Raw genomic sequence first — 27,215 nt, 5'->3', positions numbered from 1 at the left:
TGCCAATCATTTCCCAGTCTATGGCTACCCACTTTGTTTCTAATTCTTTGTGACCAAACTTTGACTTTTTACTAAGAGCATTCTCTGGCTGGTTTTAACTCATTGGACACCATGATATTATATTTCGTGGATGTTTCATAAGTGACTATAAAGGGCAGTTGAAAGACACATGGTAGAAGTAAATAGACTGTAGCTTATCAGCAATAACAAATAGACTGCAACTTATTATTAGCAAAAACTCACACTTTAAAAGTGTTGGGAAAAAAAAGAACTTATTAAACACCAGAAAAGGTTGGGTTGTCATCTGGTTGCAATGAAGGATAGCAGGTGGACAGTCTTAGTGTCGTACTTGTAGCTACAGAAATGTTAGATGAGCCAGTAAATGTGCTCTGGTAGTGTACTGGGTAGCTCCTATATGAAGGTTTTGCAGAAAGATATTGAAAAGAATTACCCAGGATGAGAAGGTGTGAATTGCTTGCCCTTTGCACTGGTAAAAAGTTGAAATCAGAATAAAGATCTCAAAAAGAAAAGGCTCAGTGAAGCAAAACTGAAAAATCTGTTTTAAAGTAAGAAAGTTTGAGTAGTCTTACCAAACCATAGAAAGTCCTTTGTTTTTGTGTATGCACCCCACCTTCCTCATTCATTTGAAGCAATTGGAGAGAAGATAGAAAAAACACACCTTTGTCTATCTTGTTTAAAATAATTCAGTAACCACTTAGCAGTAACCACTTGTCTTTTTTTGTTCTGTGAATTCATTATATTTTTAGTGCTTAAAGACTTTTCCTAAAGGATTCAAGGTGTTACATTTTAAGAATATTTGTACATTTCAACCTTGAAAACTAGTAGGGAAAAAGAACTAGAAGGAAACCAGAGAGAGGAGGAAACTGATCAGGGAATAAGAAATTTAAATACTAATAAGGTTCTTTGCTATCCAGCCCAGCTGCTTTTGGGAATAGGGCAGTACTTTATTGCAACTTACTTTTTTATTAAAACAGCAGTTGAAAAATACTGTTATAAGAGGCATCTTTCTGATTATTTAGATGTTTGATTCTCTTTAAAAAGTTTTTAATGTCACAAAAAAAAAAACAAAGAAAAGGATCTTACAGTCGAGGGAACAGGGGAAGGTGAGAGGGAATGAGTGAATCTTATTCTCATAGGATTTGACTTAAGGAGGGAATAACATACACACTCCATTGGGTATGGAAATCTGTCTTACCGTACAGGAAAATAGGGGGGGAAGGGGACAAGAGAGCAGGAGAATGATAGAGAGGAGGGCAGATTGGGAAAGGGGGTAATCAGAAGCAAACACTTCTGAGGAGGGACAGGGTCAAAAGAAAGAATAGAATAAATGGGGGGGGCCGGATAGGATTAAGGGAAATAGAGTTAGTTTTTCACAACATGACTGAAGTGTTTTGCGTAACTGCACATGTATAACCTATATTGAGTTGCTTGCCTTTTCAGTGAGGGTGGGTGGGGAGGGAGGAAGGGAGAAAATTTGGAACCCAAAGTTTTAAAAACACGTATTTAAAAAAAAAAACTGTTTATACATGCAACTGGGAAATAAGAAATACAGGAAATGGGGCACAGAAATCTATCCTGCCCTACAGGAAAGTAGAAAGGGGAAGAGATAGAAGGGAGGCAGACTAAGAGAAGGGATATTCAGAATGCTTGCTATCTTGGGGTGGGGGGAGGGGCGAGATGGGGTAAAAATTTGGAACTCAGAATCTTGTGGAAGTAAATATTGAAAAAGTTTTTAATGCTGGTAGAAAAAAAAAGTCCTTCCCTTATATGAACTAATGCTGAGTGAAGTGAGGAGAACCAGGAGAACTTTGTACACATTAACAACCACATTGTTCGATGACTAACTTTGATGGACTTAGCTCTTCTCATCAATGCAAGGATCTAAGACAGCTCCAAAAGACTCATGATGGAAAATGCTATCCACATCCAGAGAAAGAACTTTGAAGTCTGAATGCAAATGGAAGCATACTATTTTCTCTCTCTTTTTTGTTGTTTTGTTTTTTCTTTCTTGTGGTTCTTCCCATTGGTTCTAGTTCTTCTTTACAACTTGTCTAATGTGTAAATATGTTTAATATGAATGTATACATAGAGCCTATATCAGATTGCATGCCGTCTTGGGGAATGGGGAGGGAGGGGGAGAAAATTTAAAACTCAGAATCTTATGGAAGTGAATGTTAAAAACTAAAAAGAAATAAATTAATATAAAAAAAAAGAAAAAAAAGTCCTTTCGTTTGTGTTCTATATACACTACAGATTGTTCATGGCCTGGTCTCTTCCATACAGTTGAATTGTCAGGCATCGCTAGTATAATTATCTAATCTTTGCCTATTTACTTCCAGAATTTTTTTTTTAAATGGGGTTACTCCTGGACCAGAACACAGAAATTTAGAGCTGAACACAAATGAACCATAGTTGTCATCTAGTCTACTTTCCTCATTTTGCAAATGAGGAAACTGAGGCCCATAGTTGTAAAGAGACTTGCCAGAGGTTATAGGCAGTGAATTTGTAGAGTCAGGATTTGAAATCAGCTTTTCCAATTCCAAATCTAGTGTCTTTCCACTACATATAAGTGCTAGGTCAGGTCCATGGGAGTGGGTTGTTACAGGCCAGTTAAATTAGGGAAGACATAGCAGTAATTATTATAATATCATACATTTTTCTAGTGTTGTAGATGTTTCAGAGTGCCTTATATCTGTTATCTCATTTAAGCCTACCCTTTGGTCTCTTAAAATCAGGGGAGATAGAGAGGATTTTGGGAGGATGGTGGAGTAAGTCAGAAAATTCTAGGCTCTCCAGACTTTTCCCCACAAAAGAGATCTGAGGCCAGAGGCACCGGCCTTCCCCCCCCCCCAATACCTCAGGAGGACTAGAAGTGATTACAAAAACTTAAGTTGTTACAAATAAGAAAAATGCAAAGGCAAAGGAGAAAGAATCCAACCATAGAGAGTTACTGTGAGAATAGAGAAAACTGGGGTTTGTCTTCAGAGGAGGATCCTGAAGTAAAGAACCCCCTGTGCCCCAAAGAGTAATGTCAAATGGTCATCTGCTCAAAAAGAATTCGTAGAAGAACTTAAAAAATACTTTAAAAATCACATGAAATAGATTGAGAGAAAAAATAATAATAATAATCCAAGAAAACCAAGAAGATTATGAAAAGAAAGTCAACCAGTTAGAAAAACAGATCCAGAATTTTAAGGAAGAAAATGACTCTTTGAAAATCAGAATTGGGCAAGGGGAAACCAGTAAAGTTATGAGAGTTAAAGAAATATAAAACAAAATATAAAGAATGAAGAAGTAGACGCAAGTGTGAAATGTCTCATAAGAAAAACAACTGATCTGGAGAACAGATCAAGAAGAGAAAACAAAAGAATAATTGGACTACCTGAAAGATATGATAAAAAGAAAAAGAATCTTGTTACAATAATACAAGAAATAATTAAAGAAAATTGTCCTAAAGAGGAGAAAGTAGAAATAGAAAAAAAATCCACTGATCACCTAAGTGAAAAACCCACAGGAATATTAAATTCAAAAACCTCCAGCTCACGGATAAAATATTATGAGCAACAAGAAAAAAAAATTTAAATATGGTAGTACCACAATTAGAATTACACAAGACCTAGCAATGGCGACACTAAAAGACAGCAGGTCTTGGAACACTGTATATGGAAGAACAAAAGAACTGGAGATACCCAGTAAAGCTAAGGAAAATCCTGAATGGAAAAAAAAAGACATTTAATGAATTGTCAAACTTTAAAGACTTAAAAAAACCAGCAATCTGATCTTAATAGAGGATTTGACATACAAGAGCCAGGGGAAATATAAGGTACATACCAAAATCTAGTTACAAGGGACTCAATAAGGACAGACTGTTTACCTTTTATGTATGTAAAATGTAAAACCTATGTCTAAGATTCTTATTAGTAATTGGGTAGTTCATAAGAAAGATTGGGGTAGACCTGAGTATGATATGACTTCAAAAAATAAATCTGTTTAGGAAGAGCTAAAAAGAATAATTATCTTTTACAGATGAGGTGTCAGAGGAAGAATGGACACAGGAATTAGATGGGGAAGGAGGGCTGTTAGTTCTGGGAAACCTGCTTTCATCAAGAATGGAGTTCAAGAGGGAACAATATATAGATATCTAGAAGAATATAAAAGTCTTCTAAATTCAGAAAGAAATAAAATTCCAAGGGTATAGGGAAGGGGGAGAGGGTAAAGGAGGAATCTCTAGAGGGGAGGGTGAGGGAATAGGTTAAAGGGGGAATAGAAAGGTGTTTAGGTTTATGGAAATGGAAGGAAAAGGGAAGGATTTTTGGAGGGGTGGGGGTAGATTAACTAATAGGAGGGCAAGGTAGTGGGTGGAAGTAAAGTAGAAGAGGTAGGAGGGATAGGAAGTAAAAGATAATGCACAAATATAAAAACAGATTAGAAGTAAAATTTGTTAGTGAAAGTATATGTGTATGTGTTGTATGCATGTATATATAAATATATCTGTGCTTAATTGTAGCCTTATGGGGGTTGGGGGAGGAAGGGGGAAAAAGAACAAAGTAAAAAGTGCACAGTAGAAACCAAAGAAAGCTTAAAAGGAAGCAAAGAAACGATGGACATTTCTCAACATAATGCATAGTATTTATTATATAGGTTTTCTTGAAATGGAAATTCATTCCTATATATTTTGAATCCTCTCTTATGTTCTGCTGTGCACATGACATGTTTTTTGTTCTTTTCTTATTTTATATTTCAGTTTACAATGTTTCTTTTTTTTATTGTGTATTTAAGTTTTAGTAATAAAAAAATCTGGGGAGATAAAATTGTAATTATCAGTCGGTAAGCTCTTGCTATTTGCCCGGCACTGTGTTAAACTCTGGGCGCACCAAAAAACAAGATCCCTGCCCTCTAGGGACTTGAATTCTAATGGAGGAGACCACATAAAATAAATATGTACATACAAGATAATTACAGTGTGAAAGGTAAACTAAGAGGGAAAACACTGGTGGTGGTGGTGGTGGTGGTGGCGGCAGCGGCCCCTGGAGGGGTGGATGGGAGACCAGGAAAGGCCTCTTCTAGAAGGAGGGATTTGAAGTGAATCTTGAAGGAAGCTAGGAGAGATCTTAGGCAAAGATGTGAAAGGAGAGCCTTCCAGTTAAAAGGCACAGACAGAAATGAGAGATGGAGTTTTGTGTGATTTTACAAATTCTGAAACACAAAGCCAGTATGACAGAACATAGACCATTTCTTCTTGTTTTGGCATTAGTGTTCCAAACGCCCTTTTCTTCTGTTCCCTTTTGCCTCTTCCCTTTCTTTTTCCTTTCTGGTAGAAACCTTGAATTTACTTTGCATATCCTTCTTTATAGGATATACAAAACAAGCTTTAAAAATGTCAAAATGTGATTCTGAAATGAAGATAATTTTTTTGTTCTTAACTTGAATATTAAGTAACTCTGTTGATATTATCCACTCATTTTAATGACTCCATGGAAATATGAGGAAGAGAGAAAAGTTAAAGACTAGATGGCAAAAAGAAAGAAGTATCAAGTGGGAATAAGATTGTTAGCTTATGGGATCCATCTGTTAGGATTTGATGTGCAGTTTAGAGTTGAGAGCTAGGGGTTAATTGACTGCTTCTTACAGTACATCCTAATGAGAGTAATTGGAACCCCATTCTGTGGGGGTCTGCTGCTAGATGTAGTCTGCTGTTATACTGAGGACCAGTCAACCTTCCATTTTCTGGATGTGAGATATTAAATAATATAATATATTTGAAAATTTGAACTGAGACCACACCAGAATGAACAAATTTTTACAAATGATCAATTAGTATCTAAGAGCCAAACCAGTTCAGTTTTCAACCACAGTAGTAATATTTGGAATGCAGGTTAAACAAAATAAATTGAAAGGATTTGGGTAAAGGCAATTTAATTTTAAGGTAGAAATAACAAAAGATACAGTTCTTAACCTATTTCAGATTCCTACTTAAAATTTTAGCTCATGTATGGTGGAGGTAGAAATGTGTAGCTAAGTATGTCAAAGAAAGAGGAAGCTGAAATATCAGTCCTGCAGAAACACCATTAAGAAAGGAAGTAGCAGGAAATAGTGGGAAACACCGTGGTTCTGGAGTCAGAGGACTTGGATTCAAATGTAATCTCTGGCATCACTGCCCTTTTGACTTTGGAGAGGTTGTTTAACCACCGTAGGCCTTGGTTTCCTCATCTGTAAGATGAAGGGGTTGGACCAAATTGAGCATCTGGGACCCCTTTAACTCTATATCTGTAATTATACCATGAACCAAATTCTACTCTGAAGGAATGATCCCCTCTGCCATTCAGCACCCACTTCATAAAGTAATAGAAACATGAAGAAGGTGGGGAAAGAGGGGCAAAGCATAAGGTCATCTCAGAGTAACTTTATTCTAGTGACATTGGAGTAATTGAGGTTTTGTCAGAAGATGGATAACTTATTTTCTCTATTTTGAGCTAGCATTTAGTTTATTATTAATATGGAGTTGCTTAACAATCATCAGTGTGTCTTTTGCATATTGTTGTGTCCTCTATTGTATTTTTTTAAATAAATTTTTATTGATGTCTTTTGTTTTTTACATTATCATAGTTTTTCTGCAGTTATCCTTTACCTTACACAGAGTGATCCTGTATAACAAACTATATATTTTTAAAGACAGAAGAAAAGAAAAATAAGAGGGAAAAGCCATCCCAGCTGGTCAATATATTGAAAAAGTCAGAAAACACATGCCATGTGCAGTACCTGTTTATTAAATACTCCATTTATCCTCTATGTAGCTTACTTTGCATGTATTTGTTTGCATGTTGTCTCCCCAGTTAGATTGTAAGCTCCTTGAAGACAGGGACTCTTTTGTCTCTTTTTGTGTCTCTAGTCTCTGACAAATAGTAGATGCTTAATGAATGTTTATTGATTTGAGTGATTTAATACCTTTCTTCCTCCAAAAAGGGGATGGTTAAGGGTTGGACTATTTCTTTTCTCCTAAGTTACACATACTCAAATACTTATCATTTTAGGAGTTCCTTTCACCTGCTCATTCTGTGTTACTTGTCCATGTTCTTGAAGGAGTTTGATAGGGAGTCCACCTAAAATGCTTTAGACCTTCATTGCTTTCCCCTGACATTTCCAAGATACTAGAGGAATATTGACTGTCTCCCTGTTATTTCTCATAATCACCACCTGATCAGCCCATCTTCTCTTTCGGGATAAAAGTTTTTGATGATATCCTTTACTTCTCTTATTTGGAGTTTCTTTTTGGTTACACTTTGCAGCCTGCTTACACTCACCATACACCTTTCCATTATCCTTTATGTGATACTCATCTTTAGTTCTGTGGGAGAACTGGAATTTCATGTCTCATAGCCATACAACAACATCAGTAAAGTGTTTGTATTGATTAGATGGTCCTTTGTTGCAATGGGAAGCTTTGGGTTTAGTAAAAGTTCTTTGGAATTTCCTGAAAACAATTCAGCTTGCTATCCTCTTCAATTCTGGGCTTCTCAGAGAGAGAGAGAGAGACAGAGAGAGAGAGAGAGAGAGAGAGAACATGTTCATATGTACTGTTGAACAAGTTCCAGAGGATATCTTTTCAGATGCTACAAAACTATTGAAATTTTTACCCAAGAATTTCCATTACTAAGTTAATGATTTTTTTGGACATAAGCTTCTGGTTCTACCATTAGGGCAACATGGTATAATGGGAAAAGCAGTGGATTCAGTAGTTGAGAGACTTGGGTCCTGGGTACTGGTCCTATTCTGATAGTAGCTTTGTGATCTTTGGCTGTCTAGCTAACTTCTATGGAACTCAGTTTCCTCATCTGTCCTGATCTCATAGGTCTATTGTTTTTAAATTATAAATCTTTTTGTCAGTAGGGATTTAGTATATGGACATTTTTTATTATTTGCACTAATGAAGAAGAGTAGTAGTGATAATCTGTAAATAATATTTGATTTGGGATATATTATGTTCTGTGACCCTTGAGTACATGTTTTATGCCTCTTGTATCTAGCAGATAGGCTCTCAATAAATATTAATTTTTTTGTGCTTCCCCCTCCCCAGCTGATTTAGTTACTTAATTTTATTTTGCTGTACCTAATTAATTCATGAGGACATGATAATAAATAGCTAAAAAAAGTAGTCTTGGTACATATTAGGTAAAATGAAAATATGAAGCAGCCATAGGTAAACAGAATAAGAATCAGAAAATTCAAAGATTACTACTTTTACCCTCCTCCACCCAAGATTCTTCTCTAATTCAGAATAACTGGGGATAAGGAGTGACTAACCTAAAGAGATATGTACCTTTTCCTTTCCAGAAGAGAATTAGCCATTTGTTGGATTAGAAACCTGGGTTCTTAGCTACCTCTGCCTCATCTCTAGAGTAGGAGACATCTTAGAATAAGGGTAGTTTCAGGCATAATGTGCTATTAACTACTCTGTAAGCGGAGTTAGACAGATAGATGGGTCCTACAAGCTCTTTTTGCTGGTAGGCATTTTCTAACTGGTCCAGAGAGTGAGTGATCTATCTGTCTATCTTCCTGTCTGTCTATCTATCTATCGAAATATATCTATCTATATGTTAAGTCATATTATGTATGGACAGGGGTTTCTGATACTTTACTCATCAAATCACATTGCAATGACAGTATTATACACTGGTACTGTTGCTTTAGATGAATGAAAAATAATTTATTAAATGCTTATTATGTGTCAGGTTCTTTGCTAAGAACTCATACAAACACAAGAAAGAGTCCCTGCCTTCAGAGAGCTTATATTCTAATGGAAGGGGACATCATCATAGGGTCATAGATTTAGAGCTAGAAAGGACCTTAGAAGTCAACAAATCCAACTTCCTCATTTTACTGATGAAGTATTGCTCCAGACATATTTTTACTTGCCTGGGGTCATAGAACTAATGTCTGAGGTAGGATTTGAACTCAGGTCTTCCTGATTCCCAAGTATGAAACCCTAAGCATTAGGCATCTCTGCTTCTCAGTATACAGTTGTCCTTTCCACATCGTGGGGGTTAGGAGTACAGCTTCACTGCGATCTGGAAAATCCACATAAAAATTTTTGGCCCTCCCTTCATACCAGAGAAGAATTTTTTTTTCTTTTATGGAGTGTTTATAGTACCTTATTGTAAAATTTGGGTTGATATTATACAATACTCTACATATATTTTATGCATTTCTGAGTTCTCTGCTGTCTGCAAAACTCCCCAACAATTCTCATTTAATTTCTTATGCCGACTCATACTATATCGAAACTGCAGTGGAGAAAGTTGAGATGTGGAAAGGATACCTGTATATAGAAAATTGGCTAGTGAAGAATGTTTTAGTTTGGAAAGTCATAAAGATGAATTGTAGCCATAAGGGAGTTAATTGACATGGCCTTGCTACAAGCAATACTAGTGTTGAGTGGATGACTGTTCTCAGAGCAAGAAGTAGAAGGGAGAGAGAGGATATCTGTGTGCATGGCAGGAAGATGGCTGGGGTGTTCTCAGAGCAAGAAGTAGAAGGGAGAGAGAAGATATCTGTGTGCATGGCAGGAAGATGGCTGGGGTGAAGCGTGGTCAAGGGTATCATCAATCAGTCAGTTGCCAGAGTTAGTGGGTAGAGTTCAGGGCCTGGAATCAAGAAAACTTGAGTTCAGATCCAGCCTCAGACATGTACTAGCTGCGTAATCCTGGGCAAGTCACGTAACCTCTGTTTTCCTCAGTTTCCTCAATTCTAAAATGGGAATACTAATGGCATCAACCTTCCAGCATTGTGAGGATGAAATAATAATTCTAAAGCACTTAGTGCAGTGCCTGGCACATAGTACTATGTAAACGTTAGCGATTATTATTATCATCAAGACAACATGTCCCTTAGGCAGAAGTTCCAAAGCTGTATGTCTTAACTCTTCTTTTCTAGCATGGTCTTTGGCATGGTAGAGGGTCTACCTGTACCAGTGGCATAAGTGCCATATCTGTTGCTGGGCACTAAGCACTTTTTTTTTTGTCTGAACTTGTGATTTCATCTGTGTAGGGAACTCCCAATGAGGAAACTTTCTCTCCCAATAAAGATTAACAGTTTTGTTCTGAAATTTATATAGTCTTAGAAAATTACTTGTAGGATCGAGAGATTAAGTGTTTTGTGCAGGGTTTAGTGCCATGTGTGTGTCAGAGACTTTAACCCTGGTAAACATTTAAGTAACTCTATATTACTGTAAAGGTAGCAAAGAAAAGCAGTTAGCAAATTCATGAATTAATTTTGTGTTTATTCTTCAAAATAGAAATTGTTCGTTTAGTTAATGCTTTTTGTACTGTACCATAGATTTTATTGTGCATGTGAAAATGATGAGTGAAGATAGCTTCTTAATATGAAATATAAACTTTGACATTTTAAACATTCTTGGGAAATTAAAATGCTTTTAAACTTGGTATTGGTTACAACTAGCCTACAAAGCAAAATGCACAATTACTTTAAGGAAAAGTGAGGCATAACTCAAAGAACAATTTATTAATAACTGTTTTTCCTTATAGATAGTATGTCAAGTAATGCATGTTTACATGTATGTATGTATGTATGTATGTATGGCATTATACAAGGTACTCTGTACTTTTTGTTTTTAATTTTTTATTTGGTATTATTTTTTCCCCATTTACATGTAAAAAGTTTTTAACATTTGTTTTTAAAACTTTGAGTTCCAAATTGTTTCCCTTCTTCCCTCTCCACCCACCCTTATTGAGAAGGTAAGCAATTTGATATAGGTTATATGTGTGTAGTCATGCAAAATACTTCCATAATAGTCATGTGAAAGACTAACTCCATCTTATCCCACTTCCTGTTTATTCTGTTCTCTCCTTTCACCTTGTCCCTCCTCAAAAGTGTTGGTTCTGATTACCCTCTCCCTCAATCTGCCCTCCCTTCTGTCAACCCCCCTTCCCTTATCCTTTGCCTCCCTACTTTCCTGTAGAGTAAGATACATTTCTATATCCAATTGAATGTGTGTGTTATTCCCTCTTTAAGCCAGTTCTAATGAGAGTAAGGTTCACTCATTCCCTGTCACCTCCCCACTCTTCCCTTCCACAGTAAAAGCTTTTTCTTGCCTCTTTTATGTGAGATAATTTACCCCATTCTGCCTCTCCCTTTTTCTTTCTCCCAGTACATTCCTCTCTCACCCCTAATTTTATTTTGTAGTTATCCCTTCATATTCAACTCACACCTGTGCCATCTGTCTATATATACTCCTAATTACCCTAATAATGAGAAAGGTCTCATGAGTTACAAATATCATCTTTCCATGTAGGAATGTAAACAGTTTAACTTTAATAAATCCCTTATGATTTCTATTTCCTGTTTACTTTTTCATGCTTCTCTTGAGTCTTGTATTTGAAGGTCAGTTTTTCTATTTAGCTCTGGTCTTTTCTCAAGAATGCATGAAATTTCTCTATGTCATTGACTATTCATTTTTTTCCCCTCATGGATTGTACTCAGTTTTGCTGGGTAGATGATTTTTGGTTTTACTCCTAGCTCCTTTGACCTTCAGAATACCATATTCCAAATCCTCCAATCCTTTAGCGCAGAAGCTGCTAAATCTTGTGTTATCCTGATTGTCTTTCTTTTTCTTTTTTTTTAATTTCTTTTTTCTTTATTTATTTTTATTATCCTGATTGTCTTTCCACAATACTTGAATTGTTTCTTTCTGGCTGCTTGCAATATTTTCTCCTTGACCTGCGAACTCTGGAATTTGGCTGTAATATTCCTGGGAGTTTTACTTTGGGGATCTCTTTCAGGAAGTGATCGGTGGATTCTTTCAATTTCTGTTTTACCCTCTGGTTCTAGAATATCAGGGCAGTTTTCCTTGATACTTTCTTGAAAGATGATTTCTAGGCTCTTTTTTTGATCATGGCTTTCAGGTAATCCAGTGATATTTAAATTATCTCTCTTGGATCTATTTTCCAGGTCAGTTGTTTTTCCATTGAGATATTTCACATTGTCTTCTATTTTTTTCATTCTTTTGGTTTTGTTTTATATTTCTTGATTTCTCATAGAGTCTTACTTGATTTTCAAAATCCTTTTTGAGCTCTTCCAATGCCTGAGACCAATTTATATTTTTCTTGGAAGCTTTGGATGTAGGAACTTTGACTTTGTTGTCTTTTTCTAAATGTATGTTTTGATTTTCCTTGTCACCAAAGTAAGTTTCTGTAGTCAGTTTTTTCTTTTGTTTGCTCATGTTCCCAGCCTATTACTTGACTTTTAACTGTTAAAGTAGGACTCTGCTTCCAATGTGGAGGGCAAACTGTTCCAAGCTTCAGGGGTTTTGTGTAGCTGTTTTCAGAGATATTTCTAGGGTCCTGTGAGTTTTCAGTTCTTCCAAGGTGGTATGATCTAAGGAGAGATGTCCTCTCCTCGCCTGTGCTCTCACTGTGGTCAGTGAGTGACCCCAAACACTTTTTTCTTCCCTGGGTACTGTGAAGAGAGTCCCCTCTTCACTGCTGCCACAAACTCTGCTGTGCCAGTGCTCCTCCTCGCTCCAGGACTGCCATCCAGGACTGTGACCCAGATCCAAGGATGGACAAAGCAACAGAGTCTTGCCTCAGTGCTAGCAAAGAGACCCCTGTAATCTCCTTCTGACCAGTTGTTTAATCCCCTTACCATTTGTGGGCCGAGAGCTCCAGAGCTACTGCTGTTGCTGCTGCTGATTCCATCACTCCCAAGGCCTGTTCCTGCTTTGTTGGGGCTGGGGCTGGGGCTGGACTGTGTTTCTCTCTCACTCAGGTCTGACAGACCTTTCCTATCGACCTTCTAAGTCGTCTTTGGCGTTTGTGGGCTGCGAAGTCCGGAAACTGCCACTGCTGCCAGTGGTTCAGTCCCCTGAGGCCTGCTCTGGATTTGTTGGGCCTGCCCTGTGCTGGTGCGACCTGCACTGAACTCTCTCTGTCAGCCTGGTGCAACAGACCTTTCTTGTTGACTTTCCAAGTTGTCTTAGGCTGGAAATTTACTTCACTCTTTTTATGGGTTCTGCTGCTCTAAAATTTGTTCAAAGTCATTATTTAAAGCTATTTGGAGGGGTTTGGGGGAGAGCTCAGGTGAGTCCCTGCCTTTACTCTGCCATCTTGGCTCCACCCCCTACATTTAAAAAAATATGCATTTTTGGAGGAGTGGGGTAACTGCTTATTATATTTTAATGTTCTAATTTAATTTCATAACAACACTTTTAGTAAATAGAACAAATTTTTTTTTCTACTCTGGAGACTGGTATATTAGAGACAGAGTGGTATCATAGAAAGAGCATTGGACTTGTAATCTGGGAACATCTGAGTTTGAATACCACCTCTGTCCCTTACCAGCAGAGTGTGATCATGTCATGTAATCTCCATGAGTCTCACACCCGTAGGATCTACCTCATTAACTAGTTGTGTGTGAAGTGCTTTGTAAACCTGTGTCAGGCAGATAGAAGGTGCTTAATAAATGTTTATTGATTGATTCACTGTTTACTGGAAAGCTGGTTGCTCCCATGACTCCCTGGTCTTCTCTGTATCTCTTGTAGCGGCAGTTAATTAATGTCTCCATTAGTGGAATCACTGAGACCTGCAGTGCTTACCGCAAAATCTGGTTCAATCCATGACTCTGCAGACTTCTTCTGGACCTTGATAAGGGAATTTCCTTTTCAGTTCCTTTTTTTATGTATTGTCCTTCCTCATTGGATGTAAGCTTCTTGAGGATAGGGAATAGATGTCTTGTTTTTGCTGGTATATGTATTCTCAGCCCTTTGTACAATGCCTGGCACACAGTCAGTATGCAATAAATGCTTGATGTTTATTTATGCTGTCATAAAAATGATATGATTCTCATTTAGCAAAGGCATAATTTTGGCTGCCGTTTTGTTTGGGTTTTGGCTGAAATTTAGACATTATGAATAAGAATAATAGTTAAAATTTATATAATGCTTTAAGATAGAAAACAGGCCTTAAGATATTAAATGACTCAACTTGCTTTAGGTCACACAATTAGTAAATACTTTGTAAAGCAATTTCTTTACAGTGACCAAATGAGGTAAGTTTTGCACGTATTATTATATCATGATATAAAGGATAAAACTGAGTCTCAGAGAGGTTAAATGACTTGCTTAAAAGATCACTTGGCTATTAAATAGCAGATTTCAGTCTTTGAAATCTTTTGATTTCAAATCCAGTGGTCATTCTATTATAGTATGGAATGTTCTTGACCTGTGGCCCATGAACCTGCATTTAAAAGTATTTTGAAAACCATAATTCAATATAATTAATTTCCTTTGGTCCATAGCCTTCACCAGACAGAGGATGCCATAATGCAAAAAAAAAAACAAAAAAAAAAACTCAGCTTCACTGTATTTTCAGGTGATCCCTGGGGTTATAGTTATCTTCATTGTTTAAATTGGTAGGGCTTTCAGTGTGCAGGGTTACAAAGGGAATATTTGGCTACCTTAACTCTTCCTCTTCCATTTGCTGTTCAAATGAGTCTCATAATTTTTGTGGGAGGACTATAGTCATTTTTAAGCTATTGTTATTCAGAGTATTTCTTTGAACTGGTTTTCACTAGGGTTGAAATGCTTGATTTTGTCAGTCTTGGAAAATGAATGAATGCTGAGGAAGAATCCTCATTTGGAGAGCAGTCTCATCTTAATGGGAATGATTTGTTTGAGATTGTTGCATGAAGATGAAACTCTATTAGTGTAAAATTCATATATAATCAAAATAAAGAATGGCTTGTGCATTTTATACCTTTTAAGTAAAAACAAAAACATTTTTAGAAGATGTTACATTTATGATTTGAATAATTTATGCAAAACTCATATGTGTTTTCTAAGATGCCTCCACAGTCTCTTAACATATTTAAAAATAATGTAAGATTTGAAAGTTCGAATTTCTTGTCTATTTGTGTAAAAATGCTACCTTTCTATAAACATACATAATATGGGTATATAAGCACATTTATCTGTACTCTCTAAAACATTAATTCTTCACTTTTGTTGAATTTTGATGCTGTTGATATTTAATTTGATCTTGAGTTACTCTACTTCTGAGACTGCATTATAGCCCTATTCTAACTGCTAATAAAAATAGCTTGCCTTTATATATTTGATTTTTAAATTTCCAAAGTTCTTTGTATATGTGTGAGACTCATTTGAGTCTTACAGCAAACCTTAAGGAACATTGAAGGCTCTTTTCTCCAGGCTCAGGAATCATTAAGGCCCAGCCATTATGTCATAGATGATGATGGTGATGGTGTGGTGGTGGTGGTGGTGGTAGCAGCAATAGAAGCTAGCATTTATGTAGGAATTAAGGTGTGCAAAACACTTTATGTAATTTGAACAACCCTGTGAAGTAGGTTGCTCTTACCCCATTTTATAGATCAGGAAAGTGAGGCTAAAAAAGAAGTTCAGTGACTTGCCCAGAGTCATACAACTAATAAGGCAGATTTTGAACTGAGTCTTCCTGACACCAAATCTATTCCATGCTGTTCAAGGCTTCTGATTTTCGATCCCCACTACTTGCTTCTTCCATCCTCTTATTCCTCAGCCCCCCCCAAACTTGCCTTTTAAATTACCTTGTTGGAATAATACTTTTCCGAATACCATCCCATTGCCCTGAAGGCTGACGCACAAATGTAGGGAGATGTCTTACAAACACCTTTTTTACATTAATGCTGAAAAAAGAAATTCAGCAGCACCTGTTGCTTCTATGAAAGCCTTCTTCAATCCTCTGCCAATTTACCTTTGTAGATTTTATTTCATGTTACTTACTTTTCCTTCCTTACTGTATTCCAGCCAACCTGTCCTACTAATTATCCTGAACCTGACATTTTGGCTCTTGGCTTTTCTCCCATCCTACTCTGTTCTCTGCCTTCCAGCCTCAACTAAGTATCTCCTATATTTAGAAGTCTTTTTTGATTTTTCCACTTGTTATTTTGCTGTTTCTCCTCAAATCATCTTGCATTTACTTATCTGTGTACCTATTTCAGACACTTTAGAACATAAACTCCTTGAGGTAAGGGTCTGTTTTCATTTTAGTCTTTGTCTCACAAGTCCTAGTTGAATTGAATTGTGCCAGGTTCTTGGCATCTGATGTTTGTCAAGAATGAAAAGTTAATTTTTGTTCTTCTAGTATCTATTTTTTTCTGGGTCAGGAATCAGTTTCATCTTTAGTTTAAACAAGTGTCTGATACAGAAATGTTAAAGTGAAGTTGCCATAGTAGTTGAAGATGAAAACTTCAAAAAATTTCCTTTCCTCAAGAGGTCTATGTTTCTGTGTGAAATAAAAGAGATTGCTTTACTTTCTCTTCTTCTCTGTTCTTTTATAATCAGTAGATATCAGTGGGAATTGCAGTGGTGTTTGGCCAGTTGTGTAATTAAAAGTTATTGAAGTGCTTTGCTTTTTTGTGCTCTTTGTTTAATGATAGTTGTAGGGTTTGGGGCACTTAAATACATATGTAAATGCAGCTTTTGGGCAAGTTTACACTATAAAGTGGTCATTTTCTTGCAGAACATGGACAGATCGGGAATGAAAAATGCATAAGAATTCCAAGACTTCACCATGAATTGGCTTACAGGTAGGAGATTTTGATTCCAGGATATGGTTTTGATGGATTACCTTTTATAGATTATTCCTGGGACTTTGTGTTCCAACTCTAGAATGAGGAGTAGACACTTGCTTAATACTGAAAAACGTTGTTATGTGATTAAAAAGATCAGAATTGTAAAGCATCTTAAGATATTTAGTAAGGAGCTTTCTAAGAGTGAAGTATTATTACTAAGGAACCTATTTCATGGCATTAACAGAACCTATTTCATGGCATTAACAGAAGAGGAAATCTTAATGATCAGGAGTTTTTTATTTTGTAGTTTCAGATATTAAGGTACATTCACAGTGTTAACCCAACAGCCAGTATTACAGAGAGCTAACAAAAATAGTTTAGACAAGTTGCCCATAGGAATAGTCTTATCTTATTAATACTTTGTGGTATCAGGCTGTGCCTGTATGATAAATTAGTCTTTTATTCATCTCTTTTAGTTTGCCTTAATTGAGGACTTTTCTCCATCTATACAGGTACTGTATATTTTATTTTTGCTTGCTCTTTTCTTCAGACTTTCATCTCTTCCAAACCTATTTCTTTTGAAGACACCGTCACATTTCTAGAATTTCAAGTTTGTAATTTTGGATCTTTACTTTTGGATGTTCCATATCCAAATAAGTATGAAAAAATTCCAAAATATCCAAAAGAAATGACAACTCTTGCCATTTCTACCTTTATAGCATCTCTCCCAAATGACCCTTATCTCAGATCACATAACTACCACCTTACTTCAGGCCCTTGATTATTGCAACAACATCCTAATTCGTCTCTTTGCCTCAAGTCTCCCACCACTCTGTCCATTCTTTGTGCTGCTGCCAGTAATTTTCCTTAAGTGCTGATTTGACCATGTCACTCCCCTACTCAAAAAATCCAGTGGCTTCCTGTTGATTCTGGAATGAAACATAACTACCCTTCTTGGCCTCAACCTATCTTTCCAGCCTCATTGGATATTCCCCCTTCCCTTCCTCTGCAATCCAGAAAAACTAGTGTTATTTTGGTTTCTCACTCATGACACTCCCATCTTTGGTCTCTGTTCTTTTGCACTGGCTGTTCCTGATGTCTGGAGTGCGCATCTCATTACCTCTACCTTGTAGAATCCCTTTCTTCCTTTAGGATGCAGCTCAGGTGCTATCTTTTGCATGAAGCTGCCTTTCCTAATTCCCTCAAATGCCTTCTCATGTGAACTACTTTGTGTTAATTGTTCAGTTGTTTCAGTTCTCTCTGAAATTGGGATTTTATTTGCAGAGATACTGGAGTAGTTTGCCATTTCCTTCACCAGCTCATTTTATAGATGAGGAAATGAAGTAAACAGGGTTAAGTGACTTGCCCAGAGTCACACAGCCAGTATGTGTCTAAGGCTGGATTTAAATTCAGGAAGATGAGTCTTCCTCACTCCAGGTCTGGTATTCTATCCACTGTACCATCTAGCTGCCCAAACTACCTTGTTTTTATCCACATAAATGTTTCTTAACTTCATATTTATGTTGTATATATTTTACATGCACTTGTCTTCTCCATTAGAATGGAAGCTGATTATAAGTAGGGAATGTTTTGTTCTTCGTACCTTTATATCCCTGGTCCCTAGCACAGTGCCTGGTATATAGTAGGCATTTAAATCTGTGCTGATTGATGTATACATGTTGTTTTCCTTTTATAAAACATGAACGCCTTGAGAACACGGCACAGTTTAGTTTTGCCTTTGTATCTCTGGTTCCTTGCACAGTGCCTGGCGTAATAGTACTTATTTAATAAATGCTAGTTGAAGGATTAAATTTTGTATATATTTCCGTAGCATGAAATGAGGAGGGATGGCTATATATGTGAAGAACATCTGTTTCCTTAGGAAAATACAGTTGGTTAATTCTAGCTGATCTAAGAAGCAGTCAGATCTATTCTTATAAGAAATATGGGGCCAGTATTCACCCCGTTTGTTACACAAATTTCTGGTCGGTAAAATTAGCCGAGCAAAATTCTCACGGAAAATAGTCAAGAAATAACTTTGAGCTTTGAGGAAACAAATTTGTGTAGCTATCATTAGAGACCAATAGAAGACAAATGTTTCTTGTGTTAGTTGGCATTACTGACAACTCTAGTCATGAATATAAATTGTAGTAGTGTCTGGTATTTGCTTACCATAGAATCCTAGGGTAGAAGGGATCTCATTGCCTATCTAGTCCAACTGATACTTGAATAAGAAAGAATCAATTCTATAGAGTCCCTTTCTAGACTTTCCATGATATAGTGCATGATGAGAGTGGTGCATGAGACAGTGGCAGAATGCAATTTGACCATAAGTGTAAACATACATATTTAAGTAAAGTGATATATAACAGTTTTATATATAGTTTGTACCTTGCTTTAACTAGTCCATGTGTTTGTAAACTTTTGTATGTATATTAAATTCTAAGACGTAGTGTGTCTGCAGGAGATGAAAGCAAATCCTGGAGTCAGGAAGCCTTGGGTTTAGTTTGTGTTCTTGACACATGCTGTGTGACTATGGGCAAATCAGTTGCCTTTTTGGGGACCCACCAACTAAGACTGTAAATTAAAGGAATTGTCAAATGCTTAATCCACTGAAATTAATACCCCTCTTTCCCATCCTCAAATTCTGTTTAAAATATATCTAGAACTCGTTATTTAAAGGAGTATTATGGGTTATCTTTTCTTTTATTTTTTGAAATTTTAAAAAATTTGTTGATTTTTAGTTTTCAACATTCACTTCCATTAGATTTTGAGTTCCAGATTTTCTCCCCATTTTTCCCTTCCCATTCCAAGATGTCATGCAATTTGATATAGGCTCTACATATACATATTGAACCGATTTTCACATTAGTCATATCGTAAAGAAGAATTAGAACCAATAGGAGAAACCACAAAAAAGAAGAAACAAACAAAAAAAGAAAAAAAAAGGAGAGAGAGCAAATAATATGCTTTGATCTATATTCAGACTTTCTAGTTCTTTGTTGGGAATGTGGGCAACATTTTCCATCATGAGTGCCTTGGAGTTGTCTTGGATCTTTGCATTGCTAAGAAAAGATGAGTCTGTCAAACTTAGTCATCGCACAGCATAGCTGTTAGTGTGTACAGTCTTTTCCTGGTTCTGCTCTCTTCACTCAGCATCAGTCCATACAAGTCTCCACCTGCTCATCATTTCTTATAGCACAATAGAATTCCACTACATTCATATACCACGATTTGTTCAGCCATTCCCCAACTGATGGGCATCCCCTCAATTTCCAATTCTTTGCCATCACAGAAAGACCTGCTGTAAATATTTTTGAATGTGTAGATCTTTTTCCCATTTTTATGATCTTTTTGGGCTACAGACCTAGAAGTACTATTGCTGGGTCAAAGGGTATGTACATTTTTGTAGCCCCTTTGGGCGTGGTTACAAATTGCTCTCCAGAATGGTTGGATCAGTTCACAACTCCACCAACAATGCATTAATATTCCAATTTTCCCACATCTTCTCCAGTATTTATCATTTTTCTGTTTTGTCATGTTAGCCAGTCTGATAGGTGTGATGTGGTACCTCAGAGTTGTTTTGTCTGATTTGCATTTCTCCAATCAGTAGTGATTTAGAGTATTTTTTCATATGACTATATAGATGGCTTTAATTTCTTCATCTGAAAATTGCCTGTTCATATTCTTTGACCATTTATCACTTGGGGAGGGTTATCTGTTCTTAAGGTGAATGACAGACTCAATCTCATTTGTAAATCATGGATTTTCATTCACTGCATTGCATTTGTTTGAAGGCCACAATATTTAATATTCTGATGTGTTTCTTATAAGCGCTAGCCCTTGGCATCATTGGCAGGGTTTGTTGTTTTGCTGGTTCCTTTCTCCTCAGTAAGTCAAGCCTACTGCCCTTATGTTTTTTCCTGGTTAAAACCTACTTTACTGAAAAGGTCTGAAGTGCCAATTATTGATAATAGATTAAGATGTGACTGCTTTCAAGATAGATAATTTACATTTTAACAGGGGTCTCAGCATTGTACTCACAGTAAAATTCTTAAATTTCAGACATCAGTCATTGGCTTTTAAAAATTAGGTCATATATTTGGCTACTGTGTCATTAAGAAAATTTATTTAAGTAAAATAGCTTCACCTAAGAGAGGCAACCCAGAGGAACAGGTTTGCTTTGAGTGCTACCTTTGGATCCCCCTGGATTCTGATCCTTCTGGGCCCTGGCAAAAACTGGCATGTGACCCTGCTTCAATGTCCTAGACAACTTTTTAGAATAGAAGTTGCCAAGAAAGTGCCAGTCTGAGTGGGTAGAAGGAGTTGCCTTATCTGAGAGTTCTCCATGGGTCTAGTCCCTATATTCGTTCCTGATTTCACTACCAGATGCTTACTGATAGATTAGAATCCATTTCCTCACCTCTTTGTTGTTGTTTAGTCATCTTTCAGTTGTGCCTAACTCTTTGTCTGCACTTGGGGTTTTCTTGGCAAAGATATAGAAGTAGTTTGCCATTTCTTTCTCCAGCTCATTTTGTAGATGAAGAAACTGAACCAAACAGGGTTAAGTAACTTGCCCAGGGTCGCACAGCTAGGCAGTGTCTGAGGCCAGATTTGAACTCAGGAAGGTGAGTCTTCCAGACTCTAAGCCTGGCACTCTATCGCCTGCACACCTAGCTGCCCTAATCTCTTTTTTATTGTGATTAAATGAGAGATTGGAAATTTTTGTTTTGCATATTCTTTTTGTTAAGAATTGTTTGCTTAGGGGCAGCTAGGTGGCACAGTGGATAGAGCACCGGCCCTGAAGTCAGGAGGATCTGAGTTCAAATCCGGCCTCAGACCAAACATTTGACACTTACTAGCTGTGTGACCCTGGGCAAGTCACTTAACCCCAATTGCCTTAAAAAAAAAAAAAAGAATTGTTTGCTTAAATGTATATTTTGTTTTGACTTCTGAGAGGCTATGTGGAGTAGTAAGGAGAAGCCTGGGCCTAATTAGGAAAATTTGGGTTTAAATCATATATTGGACATATACTTGCTATGTGTATGATCTGTGGTTCAAAGCCACTTAACTTCTCAGTGGCTTTGACAGCTCTTTAACACTGTTAGGTTCTAGATGAGGTTCCACACTGGCAGTTCCCTCAACCTCTGAAATCACAGATATGGACCCAAAAAAAAAAACAGTACAAAACAAACTCCTTTTGACTTGCTTTGACATATACGGTATTCAAATACCTGAACAGGATCATAAGAAAAGAAAATAGATATGTAAGCTGAAAGCAACCAAGTCAAAAAATTTTTGTGTGATTTTTCAGATGTCTTTAATCTGATTATTTATTATTATTTTATTGATTGTTAACCTCATGTCAAAAGATGCACATATATTGATATATGTGTGTATCTACATATACACATATAGACACATATTTAACTAGTTGTAGTCACTGGAGTTTTTTTATATTATGGATTTGTTGTTTAAATACATGATTGTTGTCAATATGTATGTGTATAATCATTTGGTTCTGTTTTCTTCTTTCTATATCATTTCATAGAAATCTTTTTATATTTCTCTGAATACCTCACATTTATCATACTTATAACCTAACAGTAGGCCATTATGTTCATATAACATAAAATGTTCAGCCATTTTTCTGCTGGCAGACACTTAGTTTCCTTCTGGTTTTTTTTAAACTATTAATAATAGTGCTGCTAGATCTCTTCCTACCCATTAATAATCTATTTTGTGTATAGGCCCAGTAGTGGGATTAATGGGTCAAAGGTTATGTACATTGTGATCATCATTATATACAATAATAATGGAAATGTACAATTTCCAAATTGCTTTCCAGTAAGATTTAACTAATTCACAACTCAAGTATTAATGCAATAATAATGTCTGATTTTGCTACGTTGGGACCAGAAATGAATTTTATTTTTAATTTTCTCTGATTTTGAGCATTTTTCATATGATTGTTGATAGGCCTGTTTCAAAAATAGTTCATCTTTTTTGACCCCTTATCAATTAAAATGACTTTTTTTTTCTGATTCTTTTGTATGATTTCCTTACAGATTTTGGATGTTCACCTTTTATAAGTATTCGATGGAAAGATTTTTTTTCCCCCTGATTTGTTTCTCTCATTTTTCTGGGTACTCTGCTTTTTTGTTGTTGTTGTGCAGAAGCTTTTTAATCAAATTAGTCTTTTTTATGTCCCATAATTTACTCTTAGTCATTGCTTAAGAACTTACTCCCTTTTCACAGTTGTGGAAGATATAATGATACTCTTTCCTTGACAGTTTTTTTTTTTTTGGATGTTTTTTTTCCTCTTAAACTCTAGATTATTTACTAAATTGAACTTGTGGTGTATGGTGTGAGATTATAGACCAAGATCTATTGTAGGGAATCTAGATGTAGAAAAATTCTAAGAACTCCTTAACTTTATAGATAACATCAATGTATACTTTGGTATACATTGGTGTACATTTTGAGAGTAACTGAGGATAGTAAGAAATTGAATGCAATATGTATTAGTAATAAGGATTGAGAGAGGCCACAAGGTATTTAGTTTTACCAAGACTACACACATAAATCATGAATATTGTCTTTAAGTAAAACATTGTTACTTGTTGTATATGGCAAACATAAAAGAACATTTAAAAATTAAAACAAATTGCATTTTAGTGGACAGGAAGTGGCTTATTACTAACATAAGAGTCATTCCTCAATCAGCTTTCTGTGTACTTTTAGACCACTGATTCAAGCAAAGATAGAAAAAAACTAGTAACGAGAAAAAGATATGGTGTACAAACTAAATAAATCCTGTCTGTACCTTACTTACACCTGTTATTTGTGATGAAAAATGGTTTATGGATAGAAGTAAGGACATGGCTGCAGAGTACAGTAATTTAATAACAAAAATTTGGCTCATATAAATCAAGGGTCATAAGTAAGAGACCAAAGCCTGGAATGCTCCAGAGTAGTATGCAAACACACAGCTTTTCTGCCTAGCAGAGAGGTATGACAGCCAAAGGCAACACTGATTTGGAATATAAACTTGCTTGTAAAATCTTACAGAGAAAGAGGATGAAAGATTATTAGCAGTATTGCCTCATAAAGTGGAGAGAAGCAGAGGACAGTTAAACTTGTAGAAAGTAAGCTTGGATGGAACCAACTAAGCAAAGTCATTCAAGGCTATTTAAGGATCAAAATAAAAGTAGGACAAGAATTAAAAGAACAATTGAAAATTTTGTAACAAATTTAAACTTTTTTTAAATTTAAATTTTTTAAAATAATTTTTAAATGTTTTTTTTTTTAAACCATTAAAAACAGTGGAGCCACCACATTTGGACTTTTAACATCACAGTCCCAAATGATCATAGATGAGGGAGAAATGAGATCAAAGTTGGGAAAGGCATTTAAATCAAATCAAGTGTATTTAGAGGAGATTTTTATTGGAAGTAGTACTTGTGAGGATGTGGATGAATTAATTCACAAAGTACTTGAAGAAGGAGACAAAGATACATAAAAAATCTTGGACCTTGCTAATACTGAGAAAAGGCAAAGGAAAGAATGTTAACAGCTATACACCTATATGTGCTTATTTTTTCTTCTATGTAAAGTTTTTATGATAGTAATCTATATGCGTATTATTAATAATAATAGCTGGCATTTCTGTAGTGCTTTGACATTTGCACAGCACTTTACATTTTATTATTTTATCCTCACAACTCTGGGAGGCAGGTGTTATTTTTTTCTTCATTTTACAGATGAGGAAACCGAGGCAGGCAGAAATCAAATGACTTGCCCAGGTCACACAGCTAGTAAATGTCTGAGTCTGAATTTAAATTTCGGTCGTCTTGATCCAGGTCCAGTTCTGTCCACTGCACCACCTAGTTAGCTGCCTCTGTAATGAAGGCATTCTTGATGATGATATTAGTAGGGAACAAGCAGGCTTTCAGAAGTGGTATTTCACAGAACATTGCATCTTTACCATCACAAAAGTTGCCTGCAAGATTTAGTAAACACTGTGTTGATTGTTTTTTCACTTTGAAAAAACATTTGCTTTGTAAAGCAAATACTGCTTTAAAGGTTCACTTCTAACAAGGTGTTTCTCATACATCCATAAATATTATCAAAGATTGCATGAAAGATATAACAACAGAGATGTTCTAGCCTATGGTCAGTAACATCAGTTAATGCGATGGATTAGTAATAAAGATTGAGATAGGCCACAAAGTATTTAGATATTTACCAAAACTGCACACATGAATCATGAATATTATCTTTAAGTAAAGCATTGTTAGTTGTTGGATGTGGCGAACATAAAAGAGCTTTTAAAAACTAAAACAAATTGTATTTTAGTGGACAGGAAGTAGCTTCATGCATGCAAAAATAAGCACACATGCCTGATGCAGTAGCATTAAATGAAACATAAAAGAAGGAACTGAATGATCACTAGATGTGTTTGCTATGTCACAGATGAGATCTGGTGCAGAGTCCAAATTGAGGAGGGATTCTTTATAGGCAATGAGGTCCTCCAGTGTTCCCATTTGAGGATCTGCTCATTGCTTCAAGCCTTAGAACATTGTAGCACCTCCTGGATGAGATCCAAAAACTCAGAGAGTAGTTATATGAAGAATTGGGATCGAAGATTTGTACAGGAAAAAACAAATGGATAAAGTATGTGCTGATCTTGACATACAGTTAGGTGAATGACCTTTAGAGCTTGTCCATAAGAGAGGGAGAGAGAGGGAGAGAGGGGGAGAGAGAGAGAGAGAGAGAGAGAGAGAGAGAGAGAGAGAGAGAGAGAGATGTGTACAGTGGTGGAATAACGTTACAGGTTGTCCATCTAACTGTATGTTGTAATGGGGGCATTTTGTACCAGTATCCCATGGATGGTGAGTTGGGCCCAGAATTTTAGAAAGAGGAAGAGAGTGGGTTGGATTGCCTTTGGAAACTCCAAATTTCTCCCAGAAACAAAGGCCCATTTTTTCCACCATTTTAAATGTTTTATTTTTTAGGGCAGCTAGGTGGTGCAGTGGATAGAGCCCCAGCCCTGAAGGCAGGAGGACCTGAGTTCAAATATGGCCTCAGACCAAACACTTGACACTAGCAGTGTGACCCTGGGCAAGTCACTTAACCCAAAATGCCTAAAAAAAAAAAAGTTTTTTTTTTCCAATTACATGTAAAAACAATTTTGAACATTCATTTTAAAAAATTTTGAGTTTCAATTTCTCTCCCTCCTTCCCCACTTCCCCCTTTTTCAAGAAGAAAAGCAATTTGATATGTTATACATGTGGAGTTACACAAAATACATTTCCACATTAGTTTATGTTGTGAAATAAAACAGACAAAAAAACCCCCAGAAAAATAAAGTAAAAAAAGTATGCTTTGATCTGCATTCAGATTTCATCAACCCTTATTTTTAATACCAGAATCCACTGATATTGATGTATAGTTGGAAGTCATGGAATATTCCGGTCTGAACTCAGAGCAGTTCTTAATCTTTTTTTGTGTAATGGACTCATTGAGCAGTCTGGTGAAACCTATGGACCTCTTCTCAGAATAATATTTTTAAATTAATAAAATAAAATATGTAGGCTTACAAAAGAAACCAATTATACTGAAATATAGTTATCAAAATATTTTTAAAAACAATTTTACAGGCCCTAGATTAAGAACCATTGACTCAGAGGGTAATAGAGAAACACTAAGAAATAAAGAACTATGAAAAAATACTAGAGTAAAGAATATGATCAGAGAAATGTAGAATTGAAAACGAAGGTGGGCTGATCCATCCATGTTGAGAGGGAGGACTAATGGGTGGATGTTGTGTTCTCTACTGGTTTCTTAATGATGTCAAAGGAACAGAATTTCTTGTGGCAAACTTATGAGAGGCCATGGACAAGGGTTGCTTTCACAGAATCATAGAATAGTGATGAAAGGGGCCTCAGTGGCCATGTACTCCAATCCATATACCCAGAAGAATTCCCATTATAAACATACTTAACCATTCTCTGCTTGAAGACTTCCAGTGATGGGGAACTTACCACTTTCTGAGGCAGCTCATTCCCCTTTTGGACACCTCTGGTTATTAAGATTTTTTCTGATATCATGCCCAAATTTCCCTTGGCAATTTTCACTCATTGCTCCTGTTCTGATTCTCAGGTCAAACAGAGCAAGTTAATTCTTATTTTGTATGTTATTCCATTTGATTACTTAGAAAGAATGATCCTGTTACCCCCTGTCTTCTCCAGGCTAAACATCCCTAACTCCTTCAACCTGTCCACTTACGGCATGGACTCAGGGCCTTTCACCATCTCAGTTGTCCTCTTCTCTATGCTCTCAGCCAATCAATCTCCTTTTTAATCTGAACATAATACTCCCCATATGATATATATGACTAGAGTGAAGGTCAAGGGGACTGTCATGTCCCCGATTCCTGGAAGCTATACATCTCTTAGTGCAACCCAAGATCACATGAGAAGCATTTGGCTTCTGACTCATATTGAGCTTTCATTCTACTAAAAATCCTAGATACTCAGAGCTGCTATCTAACCATGTCTCCCCCATCTGGTAATTGTGAAACAATTTTTTTTTAATCTGTAAGCTTATTTTTT

The 27,215-nt window shown here is 36.3% G+C and overlaps 1 protein-coding gene across 7 annotated transcripts in view; it reads left to right on the top strand.

Annotated features, from left to right (window-relative positions):
- FUT8 (fucosyltransferase 8) overlaps positions 1-27,215 on the top strand; it is a 436,921-nt gene that overhangs the window by 38,097 nt on the left and 371,609 nt on the right. For 5 of the 7 annotated variants that reach the window (XM_027843707.1, XM_027843714.1, XM_027843712.1 and 2 more), the window contains exons 2-3: positions 16,548-16,614; positions 17,076-17,111. The exons of 1 other annotated variant lie outside the window; for it this stretch is intronic. The gene's annotated coding sequence lies outside the window, so the exon portion shown is untranslated. The remainder of the gene's footprint in view (positions 1-16,547; positions 16,615-17,075; positions 17,112-27,215) is intronic. One more of the 7 variants, XM_027843709.1, reaches the window with a different exon arrangement.

This window comes from Vombatus ursinus, unplaced genomic scaffold, assembly GCF_900497805.2.
Source record: "Vombatus ursinus unplaced genomic scaffold, bare-nosed wombat genome assembly UNPS02014926.1, whole genome shotgun sequence".
Taxonomy (NCBI): domain Eukaryota; kingdom Metazoa; phylum Chordata; class Mammalia; order Diprotodontia; family Vombatidae; genus Vombatus; species Vombatus ursinus.
This window is presented reverse-complemented; position numbering and strand designations above follow the sequence as displayed.